We start from the raw sequence: 16,569 nt of genomic DNA, 5'->3' as shown, positions 1-16,569 counted from the left end.
ACGCATGTGATGGTCGAGTTTAGTTTTTGGAATAGTCGGAATTTAATTAAAGAAAAATTCTCATGTTGAAGCTTAAATGGAAAAAGTTGACCGGAGAGTTGACTTTTGAGCAAACGACCTTGGAATGGAATTTTGATGATGTTAATAGCTTCGTATGGTGATTTCGGACTTAGGCGTGCGTTCGGATTTGGATTTGAAAGTCCGTAGGACAATTCGATGCGTTTTGGAGAAAGTTGGAAAATAGAATATTTTTGGAAAATTCGACCGAAGGTGAAAATTTTGATAATGAGGTTATGTCATTTATGACTTGCGTGCAAAATTTGAAGTCATTCTAGATTGATTTGATATGTTTCGGCGCAAAGTATAGAAGTTGGAAGATTTAAAAACTCATAATTCGATTCATGATGTGATTCGACATTTTAGTGTTGTTTAACGTGGTTTAAAGCCTCAACTAAGTTTGTATGGTATTTTAGAACATTTTGGTATATTTGGTTAAGGTCTCGAAGGCCTTGAATGAATTTCGGAAGGTTAACGGAATAAATTTCGGACCGAGGTAGCTGGTGAAATTGTTGTTGTTTCTGGGCAGCATCTGGTTCCTTCACTTCTGCAGAAGCTTCACGTAGAAGTGATCTCGTAGAAGCGAAGCAGATCCTTGCAGAAGTGAAATTGTCCATGGCCAGGGAAGACATCACAGCAACGGACTGAGACAGAACCTGGGCATGATTCTCGCAGAAGTGACATCGTAGATGTGATGCTTTTGTCCGCAGGTGCAAAAATTGGATTGCCAATGAGTATCGCAAATGCGAATTTAGTACATCCACAAAAGAAAGAACTTTACAGTATGTAAGAACTAAGGAAGTCAACCCAACTGAAACTAAGGTATGTTTAATTGAGTTTAAGATGAACTACCTTCACCTTGTCTTTCAATGCTTCGAGCATTTATTTTTCTCCATATAACCCACTATACAACTGCTGGAAAACACATATGTTCATTGACAAAATTGGATAAATCCAAAGCCTGATCGCAAAAGCAGGCAGCAAAGGTGCAGAAGCGATGTGCGCATATGAGAAAATCTGCTCCGTAGGTGCGAACCTTCACCTCAGCAGTGCACTTCGCAAAAGCGAGCTTTTGTGTTGCAGAAGCGACTCCGCCGGTGCGCAAATCAATTTGCAGAAGCAAGAAATGGCAGAAACATAAGACGTCGAAAATCAATGACTTTTCATTTCGTTTTGAAATTTTTGGAGCTTGGTGCATGGGCGATTATGAGGGTTTCCTCACGATTTCAACTCAAGTAACTGTCCTATACTTTCAAGTGTTTATATTTCATAAATCCATGGTTATTTTCATTATTAATTCGGATTTAAATTGAAGAAATCATGATTTTTGCAAAATCTTCCAAAAAAAAAAATTTAAGATTTAGAGGTCGAGTTTTTATCGAAATTTGAGAAAATTGGTATGGTTGAACTCATATCGGAATGGACGTTCGAATTTCCTGAAAATTATGTTGGGTTCCAAGAGGCGGGTCCCGCGTGAACTTCTTGTTGACTTTTTGGAATAAAATTTTGAATCGATGTTTTATTATCCGGAATTGTTTCCGATAAATTTAAGTAAAGTTATACAATTAATTTGGTTAGATTGGAGCTATTCGGAGGTCGATTAAAGCAAGAAGGAGATTTTGGAATATCGGCCTAACTTCAAAAAGGTAAGTATTTTGCCTAACCTTAAGTGGGGGAATTACCCCTTAGGCATTGAGTCTTATGTAGAATTTATGTGAATGAAAACCATGTATACGAGGTGACGAGTACGTACTTGGTTAATATGTGCAAATTATATCGGTTAAAATTCATAGACACCCTTATGTATTAAAGTGAAAAATTGTTGGAACTTAGTAAATCCTTGTTTTTCATGCCTTATTCCTTGTTTGTCGAGTTTGTATTTATATGATTATTTGGTGTAAATTTCCATTTGGATTTTTCTGTGAATTCCGTATGTTTGTTGATTTGATATTTCTTGAAAATAATTATGTTATGGATTTTTCATCTATAAATAATTAATTAAGTAAGTTTAAATTGAGGTATTAATATATTTATCGAAAATTTAGATTAAAGAAGGTGCCGTCTTATGCTGATTTAATTTTCCATCTTTGTTATTGTTATCGAGGTTTTATGTACTTTGTGTGGAGCCTTGAGCTATTTGCTGTAAAATTAATTAATTTTTGTTGTATCTTTGGAATTGGTTGTAGCCTATGGGCAATTTATAATATTAATTGTTGTTTTGTGTTGTCATGGTAATATCCTTGTAAATTTTATGCGATTTGGGTTATTGTTATGCGGCAGATAAGGGTGGCATTTTACTGTGGTTATGTGTTGGGATATTATATGGGCGGGTGATAAGGGTGGCTATTATATAGAGCGACAAGGGAGGCTAATATATGGGCGATAAGGGCGGCTAGTATAAGAGTAATAAGGGTGACTATTGTCAGGGATGATATGTGGTGATGTGGAGATATTGTGTTTGTGATTTTTATGTGAAGTTGTAATTTCCTGGTGATTACTTTCATATATTGTGTAATTTATTTTATAAATCCAATAAGTTTGATAATAGTCAGATATATGTTAGAATTATGAGCCTGTGGATATTGGCGGAGGAATTATGATATGGGCATGAGATGGCGGGGATAAATGATGAATTTATTATTGGTACATGAATTATCCGTACAATTATGATATGAAATATGGGCACGAGGTTCCGTGGTTATATACTGAAAATGATATTGGCACGTAAGTTGTTCGTGTAGTCGTGATATGAAATATAGGCACAAGGTGCCATGAGTAAATGATGACGATATTGGCATGTGATTTGCCCGTGCGGTTGTGATATAAATATTGGCATGAGGCACCGTGGAAATATGAAAATGGGCTGAGACCTATATTTTTATGATTTAAAAAATGAAGGGTCACAGGGTGACTTTTATTTGAAAGAATTATATTCGAAAATATTATTTGAAAGAATTATATTCGGAAGATATTTGTTTGAAAGAATTATATTTGAAAGATATTTATTTGAAAGAATTTATATTAGAAAGATATTTATTTGAATGAAGTATATTCGAAATATATTTATCAGGAGATATTATATCCTAAAGATTATTATATTGAAAGATTTATATTTTGAAGGACTTGATTAATTAGTCGTACTTGTATTCATTATTTGTTGAGCAATATTTATGGTGTTCTCGTTTCCCTGCTGTTTATATCACTGGTTGGTTATTGTTGCTATCATTGTTATTGTTTCCGATTATTTTTATATGCTATACTGCACATTTTATTAAACTAGTGAGTATCTTGACTGTACCTCATCACTACTCAATCGAGGTTAGTCTTGATACTTACTAGGTACCTACTATGGTGTACTCATACTACACTTCTGTACATTTTTGTACAGAGCCAGGTATTGGAGATATCAGACTTGGACAGAGTTTGAGTGTGATCGCAAGGATTCAAGGTAGAGCTGCTTGGTCGTCGTAGTCCCTTGGAGTCTTTCCCTTTTATTGTACTGTCAATTATTATTCGAGCAATATTGTGTATTAAATTTCCTTTAGATTATTTCATATATTCAGTTAGAGTTCGTGACTCAGTATTACAAGTATTGGGATACTTGATCCAATCATCATACCGCTCCACACAGGGATACTCATTGAGCCATAATCCTCATGCTCACTAAACATATATATATCAACAACGAGCACATACCGTGCATAATCATAACCATGGGAGACAAATAGCATAAAATGCTACGAAAATGGTAAGCATTGAGGTGCAATAAGCAAAAAAACATCTCAAGAGCCATCTCGCTCATATAACGCCACGAGGCCTAAACAAAACCACAACATATGTGTAAAAAATCAATGTAAGGCCCCGGAAATTTTCTCTAAAACCCGAAATTTCATGATGCCGAAGTAGACTTATGTGCTAATGATGGTAGAGATGTTCGCGGTGAGCAAGCTCATCGCGTTACAGACCTTTTGGGCTGAAAAGTGCAATGGAGAGTTGAAGAATTTTTTTGGCAGAATAAGGCATTTCTGCGGTCTACTATGTGGCCGCAGAATGGTCGCAGAGTGAGGCAGAAAACTAGGCAAATTTGGATGATATTTTGCGGTGTATTATGTGATTGCAAAATCATTTCGCGGGCCGCACACCAATCGCAAAACAAGCATGGAGGAATTTCAGAGGGAAGTTCTGCGGTGCATTATGCGATCGCAAAATATGTATGCGGGCTGCAGAACAACTGCATACCCAGGCAGAGGTGCCCAGTCCTGGAGGGCCATTTTGCGGACCGCATAAATATTATGCGATTGCATATGCGACCACATATTGTGTTCCGAGCTTCATTATTCTGTTTTTATAAACCCGACCCTATTCTTATAAAATAATATTGGGGGTCATTTTAGAAGGTTCAATGTCACGACCCAATTCTCCGGAATCGGTCGTGATGGCGCCTCTAGTGAAGACAAGGCCAGCCAGACCAAAACAGACCACCTCTTTTTACCGCGTATTTGACTGAAACTTATTTGTTATCGTCATGATTTGGGATGATTGCCATATTTGGGCTTCGTGCCAACTATTTGAACCCTCCGAGGATTTTTATCACTAATTCCACACTGTTTGACTTATTGCTTGAACTCAGTCCTGTTGATATTTACTGTTTTACAAACTCAGCCACTTTTGTTCATATTTGAACTTAAATGTTATTTCTAAATGATGTTTTGGGCTGAGAACTACTTTTTTACTAATGCTCGAGGGGCTTGTGATGATTTTCGGACAGAGTGAGGCCGAGGGACATATGTGAGGATATGCTGAGTGATATGAGGCCGAGGGCCTGAGATACTTTTTATTGCCACGAGATGACTTGATATTGCACTTGGGCTGTAAGGGGCCCCTCTAGAGTCTGCACCCCCACAGTGAGCGCGGGTACCCATCATGATTTGAGAGTGAGCATGAGGGGCTGATACTGTACTGAGAGTGAGCCCGAGGGGATGATATTGTACCGAGAGTGAGCCCGAGGGGCTGATACTATTTTGAGTGATTGTTATTGTGCCCGAGGGGCGGATTTCTACTTGTTATTCACCTGCTAAATTACCTATTTTACTTGGTTTAAAGGAGCTTCATTTCATTTCTTCATGGATTTACTGCCTTAAGTAATTTTACTGCTTGATATATAATTGCTTTGTGCCTTTACGTGTTTTCTTGCTTTCAGCCATTATTTATGATTATTACTCGCTGAGTCGGAGTACTCAAATTACTCCCTGCACTGTGTGTGCAGATTCAGGTGTCACAGAGTCCGCCCCTAAGTGCTGATCCTCCCAGTCCAGGCAGGATTTTCTGAGACTACGAGGTAGTTGTTGGCGTCCGCAGCCCCCGTGCCTCCCTTATCTTACTATTTTCATGTTCTTGAACATCTGTAACGGATTTCATATCTAGAAGACTGCTATCCGGAACTATTAGTTGCTTATGACTTGTGACACCCCGATTTGGGCTGTGTTGGGATGGTTTCTACTGTTGTTATCATTAATTCCGCAAATTATGGTTATTATATCATGTTTTAGAACTACTTATGGTATTTAACTATTTAAAAGAGGTGGTCTGTTTTGGTCTGGCTGGCCTTGTCTTCATGAGAGGCGTCATCACGATCGGGTTCGGGGAATTGAGTCGTGACAAGTTGGTAATAGAGCTTAGGTTACTTAGGTCTCATGAGTCATGAGAAGGTTTAGTAGAGTCTCGCAGATCGGTACGGAGACATCTATATTTATCCTCAAGAATCGACAGAACCTTTAGAAAAAACTTCATATTCTTGAAATTTTTGTCTTGCGAACTTGTTGGTCCAAGTATTAAACTTCTGTTATTACATTCTCTCACAGATGGTGAGGACACGAGCTACCGGATGAGGTGGACGACCACCAGTGCCACCAGTTGAGACCACCAGAGGCCGTGGACGCAATCGTGGTCGCGACAAAGGCAGAGCAGCGAGGGCAGTACCTGTAGATCCACCAGCTGTCCTAGCTCCGGATCAGGCTCCAGCTATAGATGCTCCAGCAGCACCAGTTCAGGCACCAGTTGTGCCCATTATGATTTCGGGTCTTCAGGAGGCCTTGGCATAGATCTTATCAGTTTGCACTGGCTTGGCTCAGGCAGTTTCAGCCACTACAGCAGCAGCTACTTCACAGGTTGGGGGAGGCAATCAGACCCCCGCTGCTCGCACACCTAAGCAGGTAGTACGGGGACTTCAGACGCCGGGGGCACATCCATCCCAGTCGGTTGCACCAGCTCAGGAGTTTGTTGTGCCAGTTATGCCGGATAATGAGCAGCATCATCTTGAGAGGTTTGGTAGTCTCCATCCTCCGACATTTAGCGGAGCATAGGGCGAGGATGCCCAGGGTTTCTTGGATAAGTGTCAGCGGATGCTTCGTACAGTAGGGATTCTTGAGTCTAGTGGTGTGGCATTTACTACCTTTCAGTTTTCTAGGGCTGCCTTCACTTGGTGGGAGGCGTATAAGAGGCGTAGGCCTATTGGAGCACCGCCCCTTACTTGGCATGAGTTCTCCGTTCTCTTCCTAGAGAAGTATGTGCCGCAGTCTCGCAGAGAGGAGCTACGTAGACAGTTTGAATGGTTGAGACAGGGGGATATGACTGTGTCACAGTATGAGTCGAGGTTTTCTGAGTTGGCTCGTCATTCCGTCTGGATGGTTCTGACAGATCATGAGAGGATTAGGAGATTTGTTGATGGCCTTAACTACTATCTTCGTATTCTGATGACTAGAGAGAGTGTTGGGTGCTACATTTGAGTAGGTGGCTGATATCGCTTGCGATATTGAGATGGTTCGTCATCAGGATCGGGAGGAGAGGGAGGCCAAGAGGCCTCGAGGATCTGGTAGTTACAGTTATGCTCCTTCGAGGGGCCAGTTCTAGCATGGTAGAGGTTGTTCTTTCAGGCCTGCTCAGTCAGCCCGCCCAGGTTATCGTGGGGCATCTTCGGGTCATGGTTATCACGGTACTCAGTAGGGCCAGTCATCACTTAGTGCCCTCCCAGCATAGAGTTCATCTCGTGCCCCGTCAGCTCAGGGATCTTTTATGCCGAGTGAGTCAGCTAGTCACTCCGGTGCGAGGGGTTCCCTTTAGTCCCCTTCTCCAGCACCTGGGAGTTGTTTTGAGTGTGGAGAGTTTGGGCATGTGTGGAGGCAGTGTCCTCGTCGTGTTGCTAGTTCGTCCCAGCAGAGGGGTCAACCCTCGACTTCTGCTCTAGTTACTTCACCACCCGCCCAGCCAGCTAGGGGTGGAGGTAGGGCAGTCAGGGGTTGCCCCAGAGCGGGAGGTCAATCAGGGGGCGGTCAGGCCCGTTTCTATGCACTTCCAGGCAGGCCAGACACCATTGCTTCAGACGCTATCATTACAGGTATTGTTTCAGTCTGCCACAGAGATGCCTCTGTATTATTTGATCCCGGTTCCACCTTTTCTTAATTGTCATCATATTTTGCTCGTTATTTGGGTACGCCCCGTGAGTTTCTTGCTTTACCTGTTCATGTATCTACCACGGTGGGCGATAGTGTTGTTGTAGACCGTGTATACCGGTCATGTGTGGTAACTATTGGGGGTCTGGAAACTCGAGTGGATTTATTACTATTGAGCATGGTGGATTTCAATGTCATTTTGGGCATGGATTGGTTATCTCCATGTCGTGCTATTCTAGACAGTCATGCTAAGACTGTCACTTTGGCTATGCTGGGTGTACCACGGATCGAGTGGCGTGGTGTGACTGATTATGTTCCTAATAGAGTGATCTCTTTCTTGAAGGCCTAGCGTATGGTTGAGAAAGGTTGCCTTTTATATCTAGCATTTGTGAGGGATGTTGGAGCTGAGGCTCCTAATATTGATTTTGTCCCAGTTGTGAGGGATTTTCCCGATATTTTTTCTGCAGACCTATCGGGCATGCCACCGGACAGGGATATTGATTTTGGTATTGACCTGGTGCCAGGCACTCAGCCTATTTCTATTCTGCCGTATTGTATGGCACCAGCAGAGTTGAAAGAATTGAAGGAACAGCTTCAGGAACTCCTAGATAAGGGGTTCATTCGGCCTAGTGTGTCACCTTGGGGTGCGCCGGTTTTGTTTGTGAAGAAGAAGGATGGCACAATGAGAATATGCATCAATCATAGGCAATTGAACAGGGTAACAATTAAGAACAAGTATCCCTTGCCTCGCATTGATGATTTATTTGACCAGCTTCAAAAAGCGAGAGTGTTCTCCAAGATTGATCTCCATTCGGGCTATCACCAGTTGAAGATCATGGAGTCAGATATTCTTAAGACTACTTTCAGGACCATATATGGTCATTATGAGTTCTTTGTGATGTCTTTCGGGCTAACCAATGCCCCAGCAACGTTCATGTATTTGATGAACATCGTGTTCCGACCTTATCTTGATTCGTTCGTTATAGTATTCATTGATGATATCCCGGTGTACTCGTATAGTCAGGAGGAGCACACGGAGCATTTGCGAGTTGTATTGCAGAGATTGAGGGAGGAGAAGCTTTATGGAAAATTCTCCAAGTGTGAGTTTTGGCTTAGATCAGTGGCTTTCTTGGGGCACATGGTGTCCAGCGAGGGTATTCAGGTTGATCCAAAGAATATTGAGGCGGTTCAGAGTTGGCCTAGACCATCCTCAGCCACAGAGATTCGTAGCTTTCTTGGGTTGGCAGGCTATTATCGCCAGTTTGTTCAGGGATTCTCATCTATCGCATCTCCCTTGACCAAATTGACTCAGAAGGGTGTTTCATTCGTGTGGTCGAACGAGTGTGAGGAGAGCTTTCAGAAGCTCAAGAAGGCTTTGACCACAGCTCCAGTATTGGTCTTGCCATCAGCTTTAGGTTCATATACCGTGCATTGTGATGCTTTGAGAGTTGGGATTGGTTGTGTATTGATGTAGGAAGGTAGAGTTATTGTGTATGCTTCTCGTCAGTTGAAGCCCCATGAGAAGAACTACCCCGTTCAAGATTTGGAGTTGGCTGCCATAGTTCATGCATTGAAAATTTGGAGGCATTACTTATATGGCGTATCTTGTGAGGTGTTCACTAATCATCGCAATCCTCAACATTTGTTCAAACAAAAGGATCTTAATTTGAGGCAGCGGAGATGGTTGAAGTTGCTTAAGTATTATGATATCACTATATTGTACCATCCGGGAAAGGCCAAAGTAGTGGCCGATGTTTTGAGCCAAAAGGCAGTGAATATGGGGAGTTTGGCATATATTCCAGTTGGGGAGAGACCCCTTGCAATTGATGTTCAGGCCTTGGCCAATCGGTTCGTAAGGTTGGATATTTCGGATCCCAGTCGGGTGTTGGCTTGCGTAGTTTCTTGGTCTTCCTTATTTGACCACATCAAAGAGCGCCAGTATAATGACCCGCATTTGCTTGTCCTTAAGGACAGAGTTCAGCATGATGATGCCAGAGATGTGACCATTGGTGATGATGGGGTATTGAGGATATGCCCAATGTGGATGGGCTAAGAGAGTTGATTCTGGAGGAGGCCCATAGCTCGCGGTATTCTATTCATCCGGGTGCCGCGAAGATGTACTAGGATTTGAGGCAACACTATTGGTGGAGAAGAATGAAGAAATATATTGTGGGATTTGTAGCTCGGTGTCTCAATTGTCAGCAGGTGAAATATGAGCATCAGAGACCGGGTGGCTTACTTCAGCAGATGGTTATTCCTGAGTGGAAGTGGGAGAGGATCACTATGGACTTTGTTGTTGGACTTCCACGGACTTTGAAGAAGTTCGATGTTATTTGGGTGATTGTGGATTGGCTGACCAAGTCTGCACACTTCATTCCTATCTGTTCAACCTATTCTTCAGAGCAGTTAGCAAAGTTATACATCCGAGAGATTGTTCGGCTGCATAGTGTTCCAGTTTCTATCATTTCAGATCGAGGTACTCAGTTTACTTCCTAGTTTTGGAAGTTTGTTCAGCGAGAGTTGGGTACTCAGGTGGAGTTGAGCACAACTTTTCACCCTCAGACGGACGGGCAGTCTGAGCGTACTATTTAGATATTAGAGGACATGTTGCGTGCTTGTGTTATTGATTTAAGAGGTTCATGGGATAAGTTTCTACCGCTTGCGGAGTTTGCTTACAATAACAGCTACCAGTTGAGTATTCAGATAGCTCTATATGAAGCTTTGTATAGGAGGCGGTGTAGATCTCCAGTTGGTTGGTTCAAGCCCAGCGAGGCTTGTCTTATGGGGACATATTTGGTTTAGGATGCCTTAGAGAAGGTGAAGGTGATTCAAGAGAGGCTTCGTACAACGCAGTCGTGACAGAAGAGTTATGCGAACCAGAAGGTTCGAAATATGTCCTACATGGTTGGTGAGAAGGTCTTGCTAAAGGTTTCTCCCATGAAGGGTGTTATGAGATTTGGGAAGAAAGGAAAGTTGAGTTCGCGGTTCATTGGGCCATTTGAGGTGCTTTGGAGGATTGGGGAGGTGGCTTATGAGCTTGCTTTGCCACTTAGCCTGTCGAGTGTGCATCCAGTATTTCATGTTTCTTTGCTCTGGAAGTATATTGGAGATCCGTCTCATGTTTTGGACTTCAGCGCAGTTTAGTTGCATGATGATTGGACCTATGATGTGGAGCCAGTAGCAATTTTGGGTCGTCAGGTTCGAAAGTTGAGGTCAAAGGATATAGCTTCAGTGAAAGTGAAATGGAGAGGTCGGCCCGTGGAGGAGGCTACCTAGGAGACCGAGCGGGAGATGCGGAGCAGATATCCTCACCTATTTGAGACTTCAGGTATGTTTCTTGACTCGTTCGAAGACGAACGTTTGTTTAAGTTGGGGAGGATATGATGACCCGGCCAGTCGTCTCATGAGTTACCGCTCCATTTTCCCCCTTTTTAGCTTCTTTACGCTTCGTTATCCGTGTTTTATGTGATCGGGTTGATTAGTTCGAGTTTGGAGAGAATTTGCTGAGAAATGAGACACTTAGTCTCTTTTAAGAAGGCTTAAGTTGGAAAAGTCAGCCGGATGTTGACTTATGTGTTAGGAGGCATGGAAGTGAGTTCCGATGGTTTGGTTAGCTTTGGGAGGTGATTTGTGACTTAGGAGCGCGATCAGAATGGGTTTTGGAGTAGTAGAGAAGATTTAGCCTTAAATTGGCGAAGTTGATATTTTGGCGATTCCGGTTGATAGGCGAAATTTTGATATAGGAGTCAGAATGGAATTCCAAGAGTGACAGTAGCTTCGTTGTGTCATTTGGGATGCGTGTGCAAAATTTTAGGTCATTCGTACGAGATTTGATAGACTTTTTGATCGAAAGCATAATTTAAGAGTTCTTGGAATTCTTAGGCTTGAATCCTATGTTAAATTGGTGATTGATGTTGTTGTGAGCATTCCAAAGTTTTGAACAAGTTTGAACTATTTCATGGGATGTGTTGGTACAATTGGTTTGAAGTTTCGGGAGTTTCGGGTAGGTTCCGGGATGTTTTAGGCCGAAAATCATAGCTGTAGCAGGTCCAGAAAGGTTGCAGGCCTCGGAACTCACCCGCGTGGTCCGCACAAAAAGAAGTGCGGCCGCGGTATATACTGTGCGGACCGCACAAAATGAAGCGCGGTCGCGATAGGTGTTATGCGGACTGCACAAAATGGTGTGCGGCCGCGGTGAATAACATTCCGCTGGTCCTACTTCGGAAGATCATATCTTTTGATCTACAATGAGTTTTGAGATTATACAAAAACAAAAGTTGTATGCCTTCGTTTCTAGTTTCCATAAAGGTAAATATATCGCAATTTGGACATCTCTAGTGAAAGTTATGGCCAAAATACTAAAGCCTGTCACTGCAAAGGAAAGCTTGTGCGGCCGCGGTCGTTTTTGTGCGGACCGCGGTCGATTTTGTGCGGCCCGCTGAGGTGGAAATCTATGGGGTACTCTATAAATATGAGGTTTTGGATTTAAATTGATATTTTGACCTAGAGAGCTCGGATTTTGGCAATATTTCGAAGGTTTTTCAAGAAATTCATCGGGGTAAGTGATTCTAACTCAGATTTGGCTAGAGTACATGAATCTATCATTGAATTCGTGATTTGGGATGAAATTTGGGAAGAAAATTATGAAATCTTTCAAAAATATAAAATGATGATTTGAAGGACCAAATGGTATAGGAATTGGATAATTTTTGTATGGATAGACTCGTGAGAATATAAAGATTCTAGTTTTGTGAATTTTGTCAAATTCTGAGATGTGGGCCCGGGGTCGGGTTTGACCAATTTCTGGAATTTTGTGATAATTCGATTGTTTTCACTTGGGCTTTGTTCCCTTGGCATATTGTGATGTATTCGATCTGATTTTGGATAGATTCGACACGCGTGGAGGCCAATTCGAGGGGCAAAGGCGTCGCGAGCTAGAGAATTAGCCGATTCGAGGTGAGTAATGGTTGTAAATGATGTCCTGAGGGTTTGAAACCCCGGATTGCACATCGTAGTGTTGTATTGAGGTGAGACACATGCTGGGTGATGAGCGTGGGGTCTTTTACTACTGGGGATTGTGACTTGGTCCGTCCCGATTGATGCCTTTACCGTGTATTTGACTGAAACTTATTTGTTATCGTCATGATTTGTGTTGATTGCCATATTTGGGCTTCGTGCCAAATATTTGAACCCTCCGGGGATTTTTATCACTAATTCCTCACTGTTTGACTTATTGCTTGAATTCAGGCTTGTTGATATTTACTGTTTTACAAACTCAGCCACTTTTATTCGTATTTGAACTAAAATGATGTTTTGGGCTGAAAACTACTATTTACTAATGCCCGAGGGGCTTGTGATGATTTTCGGACTGAGTGAGGCCGAGGGCCATATGTGAGGATATGCTGAGTGATATAAGGCCAAGGGCCTGAGATACTTTTTATTGCCACGAGATGGCTTGATATTGCGCTTGGGCCGTAAGGAGCCCCTCCGGAGTCTTAACCCCCACAGTGAGTGCGGGTACCCGTCATGATTTGAGAGTGAGCCCGAGGGGCTAATACTGTTTTGAGTGATTGATACTGTGCCCGAGGGGCGGATTTCTACTTGTTATTCACCTGCTAAATTACCTTTTTTACTTGGTTTAAAGGAGCTTCATTTGATTTCTTCATGGATTTACCGCCTTAAGTGATTTTACTGCTTGATATAGAATTGCTTTGTGCCTTTACGTGTTTTCTTCCTTTCAGCCATTATTTATGATTATTACTCGCTGAGTCGGAGTACTCAAATTACTCCCTGCACTGTGTGTGCAGATTCAGGTGTCACAGAGTCCGCCCCTAAGTGCTGATCCTCCCAGTCCAGGCAGGATTTTCTGAGACTACGAGGTAGTTGTTGGCGTCCGCAGCCCCCGTGCCTCCCTTATCTTACTATTTTCTTGTTCTTGAACTTCTGTAACGGATTTCGTATCTAGTAGACTGGTATCCGGAACTATTAGTTGCTCATGACTTGTGACACCCTGGTTTGGGCTGTGTCGGGATGGTTTTTACTGTTGTTATCGTTAATTCCGCAAATTATGGTTATTATATCATGTTGTAGAACTACTTATGGTATTTAACTGCTTAAATCATCAATCGGGACAGACTAAGTCACAATCCCAAGTAGTAAAAGACCCCACGCTCATCACCTAGCACGTGTCTCACCTCAATACAGCACTACGATGTGCAATCTGGGGTTCCAAACCCTCAGGACATCATTTACAACCATTACTCACCTCGAACCGGCTAATTCTCTAGCTTGCGATGCCTTTTCCCCTCGAATTGGCCTCCACGCGTGTCGAATCTATCCAAAATTAGAACAAATATGTCACAATATGCTAAGGGAACAAAGCCCAAGCGAAACAATTGAATTATCACAAAATTCCAAAAATTGGTCGAACCCGACCCCCGGGCCTATATCTCGGAATTTAACAAAATTGACAAAACTAGAATCCTTATACTCTCACGAGTCTATCCATACGAAAATTATCCAATTCTGATACCATTTGGTCCTTCAAATCATCATTTTATACTTTTGAAAGATTTCACAATTTTCTTTCCAAATTCCATACCAAATCACAAATTATATGATGAATTCAATGATAGATTCATGTACTCTATCCAAATATGAGTTAGAATAACTTACCCCGATGAATTTCTTGAAAAACCTTCGAAAAATCGCCAAAATCCGAGCTCTCTAGGTAAAAATATCAAATAAAATCCAAAATCTCGTATTTATAGAGTATCCCACAGATTTCCACCTCCGCGGGCCACAAAAAATTGACCGCAGTCCGCACAAAACTAGTGCGGTCCGCACAAAAACGACCGCGGCCGCACAAGCTTTCCTTTGCAGTGACATGCTTTAGTATTTTGGACATAACTTTCGCTAGAGATTTCCAAATTGCGATATATTTACCTTTTTGGAAACTAGACACGAAGGCATACAACTTTTGTTTTTGTATAATCTCAAAACTGCTTGTGGATCAAAAGATAAGATCTTCGGAAGTAGGACCAGCATAATGTTCTTCACCACGGCCGCACACCATTTTGGGCAGTCCGCACAACACCTACCACAGCCGCGCTTCATTTTGTGCGGTCCGTACAGTACATACCGCGGCCGCACTTCTTTTTGTGTGGACCACGCGGGTGAGTTCCGAGGCCTGCAACCTTTCTGAACCTGCTACAGCTATGATTTTCGGCCTAAAACATCCCGGAACCTACCCGAAACTCCCGAAACTTCAAACCAATTGTACCAACACATCCCATGACATCGTTCAAACTTGTTCAAAACTTTTTAATGCTCACACCAACATCAATCACCAATTTAACATAGGATTCAAGCCTAAGAACTTCAAGAACTCTTAAATTATGCTTTTGATAAAAAAATCTATCAAATCTCGTCCGAATGACCTAAAATTTTGCACACACATCCCAAATGACACAACGAAGCTACTGTCACTTTCAGAGTTCCATTTTGATTCCTACATCAAAATCTCGCCTATCAACCGGAACCGCCAAAATATCAACTTCGCCAATTTAAGCCTAAATCTTCTCTACAACTCCAAAACCCATTCCTATCGCGTTCCTAAGTCACAAATCACCTCCCGAAGCTAACCGAACCATAAGAACTCACTTCCAAGCCTTCTAACACATATGTCAACATCCGGTTGACTTTTCCAACTTAAGCCTTCTTAAAAGAGACTAAGTGTCTCATTTCTTACCAAATCCTCTCCGAACTCGAACTAATCAACCCGATAACATAAAACACGGATAACGAAGAGTAAAGAAGCTAAAAAGGGGGAAAACAGAGTGGTAACTCTTGAGACGACTGGCCGGTTCATCACATTCAAACATATATTTTATGAGTGGGGGAAGTGCTCTAGAGTGTGAGAGGGATTACTCAACTAATTGGTCCTCAATTCTTGCTCAAATCTTGGAAGATTAACAAGGAAAACTCACTAGGTCTTCATCCTAGAGGTAAGATTCTACACCCTAATCCTCATTTTCGAAATTTAACTAAAAATAGGTATTTAGTAAGGCAATTCTTAGGTGTAGGAGTTGTTCATCTTGCATGCATATGTTATTGGTCACATCTAAATGCAAGCCTCTAATGAGGTATGACACAGTCGTTTGCAATAATAAAATCCAACAAATAGCTGGGATCGAATCCGTAGGGAGCTGAGATAAGAATTAGTAGTATATATTCGGAGTGAGTATGTGAAGTATCTAGATTGCACTTCCACAAACAAGGTATTGTTTTTTATTCAAAAAGTACGGTAAGGATTGCAATTCTAATGGTATAAAACTAGAGAAGATTGTTTTTTAATGTTTTTCAAAGATAAGGCCTAGGGCTGTGACCATAACCTAGGTGTTTGCATAATGGGATAAAGACTTCTATGGTTTTTTATTGAATGGGGTGTATTATAGCTCACAACACTACGTTGCCCACTCAATACCTCCCGGTCAGAGAGTTGTTTTGCCCAATTTGGATTTCTCAAGTCCAAATGGGTATCTGCCAAAACGGTCGATAAGAGCTCAAGTCAGGTTATTACTATCTCTAGGTTGAACCGTTTAATTGGGTTACTATTAGTTTATATGAGTCCACCAAACTATAGAGTGCCTGGTCCTCTATGAGTTTCCACTGAGAATACTAATGAAGAAGTAAATAAAATAGACATGGGTTTTTTACGTGGAAAAATCCCACTCAAGGAGACAAAAACCACGACATACACTTTAAAGCTTTTAACTTCACTAACTTGTTATCACACTATTACAAGCCACTTTGTAATGACTCTATTACAAAGACTTCAACTCAACTAACTCGTTATACACTTACCACAAGCCACATTGTCACTCACTGCTTACAAAAACTTTAACTTATGACTAACTCTAGTCACAACACAAACTTAGAAGGTTTGTGATTTTTGGGTTTCCTAAAACACAACTTCTAAGAAAGCAAGATAGGAGTTACAATGAAGAACAAATAACAAGATTACAACTCAACTACGGATACATATAGACTCATAGTGAAACTA

Source organism: Nicotiana sylvestris, chromosome 1 (assembly GCF_000393655.2).
Source record: "Nicotiana sylvestris chromosome 1, ASM39365v2, whole genome shotgun sequence".
NCBI classification, from domain to species: domain Eukaryota; kingdom Viridiplantae; phylum Streptophyta; class Magnoliopsida; order Solanales; family Solanaceae; genus Nicotiana; species Nicotiana sylvestris.
Note: the sequence above shows the minus strand (reverse complement) of the source record.